Consider the following 2,579-nt stretch of genomic DNA (forward strand, 5'->3'; position numbering starts at 1 on the left):
GAGGCCGGATGAGCTTTGGCCTTCAGCCGAGGGAATGTTTCCAATTCCTTCTACACAAGCCCACCCACCCTTGGGGGTCCATCCTGGAGACATTTTCCCAGGCTACCTGGTTGCCAGGTCAGACAGACAGCCCCGGACTTTTCATTACCAACAATAGGAATTGGTTTCCTGCTGAAACCGGTTTGGCTCAGTGGATAGAGCGTCGGCCTGCGGACTGAGGGGTCCCAGGTTCGATTCTGGTCGGGGGCATGTGCCTGGGTTGCAGGCACATCCCCAGTGAGGAGTGTGCAGGAGGCGGCTGATTGATGTTTCTCTCTCATCGATGTTTCTGACTCTCTGTCTCTCTCCCTTTCTCTCTGTAGAAAATCAATAAAATATATTAAAAAAAAAAAAGAATTGGTTTCCTTAAAGGGGCGGGGTCCCACGTAAGGGGAAAGCAACCCTACCTGCCATTGGGTTACGGATCAACCGGGGGAGGACAAGGGGTCCCCATTCGTGTCTGAGCCTCGATTAGTGGACACAGACACCGACTCCAGCTGGAGCCTGCAGATTAGACTCCAGGAAGGAGGCTCAGCTCCCTGCTGAATGGGCCGCGCTCCTGGGGGGCGGGGGGGCGGGGGGAGAGGGGAGTAGGACACAGAGCTGTCTGCCGCAGGGAGGAGGTGGAGTCACCCTCGAAGGCTAGGGGAGGGTCACAATGAGCTCTTGAGTCTGGAATTTGGCAAGCGGGATTGTCCAAAGCACAATTTTCCATTCCCAGGCAAGGGGCGGCCGAGGGGGAAGGGAGCACGGAGTGTGTGGGTGCTGAGGCGGGAGGCAGCCGGCAGGTAGTGACCCCCCGGGGGAAGGGCCTTGGATCACGGGCCCCCTCCCCACTCCCAGCCCCACATCTGGGTCTCATTACTCTGGCAACACACACAGGTGGGAAAATGTTCTGGGGATGTTTTTCCAGAGCAGGAGCCAGAGCCAGAGCCGAGCTGCCTGTCCCCACAGCCCTTTCACATCAGCACGGGGGCAGGTGAAGGGACAAAGGGGCAGGCTTCACACACACACACACACACACACACACACACACATTCACACACACTCACACATACACACTCACTCACTCACACACACACACTCACGCACACACACACTCACACTCACACACACACTCACACACACTCACACTCACACACACTCACACTCACACACACACACACTCACACACACACACATTCACACACTCACACACACTCACACTCACACTCACACACTCACACACTCACACACACACACATTCACACACTCACACACACTCTCACTCACACACACACTCACACACACTCACACTCACACACACTCACACTCACACACACACACACTCACACACACACACACATTCACACACACACACACACTCACACTCACACACACACTCACACACTCACACACACTCACACACACTCACACACACTCACACACACACTCACTCACACACACTCACACACTCACACACACACTCACACACACACACACACACACACACACTCTCCACCACATGGACCACAGGAGAGGGTCGCTGAGACTGCAGGCCTTTCTGACCAGTGAATCTGACATAGTGAAAAGCGAGCAGCAGAACCACAATTTGAGGATAATCTGAAAAATGGTAGTGACCGAACAGGAGGGGAAAAAGGATTTTGTAGGAATAAATCCACAGAAAGTCCAAACCCACAAGGGCTAATATCACACACGGTACAATCGGTTATTGAATCAAAACTGGTGGAGGCAGGTTGTCCTGACACCATCAGAGCTACAACCCTGGCCCGGCGAATGCAGGACGCGGCGGAAATAGCTGCTCAGAAGAGAATGTCTACAGTCACGATGGCAGAGGCCAAAAGAAACCGAGGAATAAAATCTCCCTTGTAAAATGGACATAGAAAACCACTGATCTCCACGGGGAAACTTCTATCAAATAAAAAGGAAAAGAGGGAGGGAAAAAAAGCCTGTTCATGGCTTTGTATAGAGAGTTGATCAATGGGTTGAGATGGTGGGATCAAAATGGTGGGTTTAAAACTGGGGGCTCGGCCCTGGCCAGGTAGCTCAGTTGGTTAGAGTATCATCCCAACATGCCAAGGTTGCGGGTTCGATCCCCAGTCAGGGCACATGCAAGAATCAACCAATGAATGCACAAATAAGTTGAACAACAAATCAGTGTTTCTCTTCCTTCCTCTCTCTCTCTCTTTCTCTCTCTCAAGATCAATAAAAATATTTTTTTAAACTGGGGGCTCAGGATACCCTGAAACTTGCTGGCACTCACACATGTACATGTGCACACGCGGGTCCACAGCCCTTCTTCCCAGAGTACCTGGCAAGTCAGATGCCCCCACTGTCTGACATCTCCTGTCTGCCCCTCCCAGGAGGGAACAATGGGGCCACTGTGACTCTCACAGGGATTCTGGTGGGCCTCACAATGTCCCTCTGGAGTCACTACGGAAATAATCTGACCACCTCCTGGAGCAGAAGGTACAGTCTGCTGAGACCATCCGGGGGGGACTACCTTGGTCTTCTCTCCTGTCCTCCCAGGGAAGGCTTGG

The sequence above is a fragment of the Myotis lucifugus genome, unplaced genomic scaffold, assembly GCF_000147115.1.
Source record: "Myotis lucifugus unplaced genomic scaffold, Myoluc2.0 scaffold_655, whole genome shotgun sequence".
Taxonomy (NCBI): domain Eukaryota; kingdom Metazoa; phylum Chordata; class Mammalia; order Chiroptera; family Vespertilionidae; genus Myotis; species Myotis lucifugus.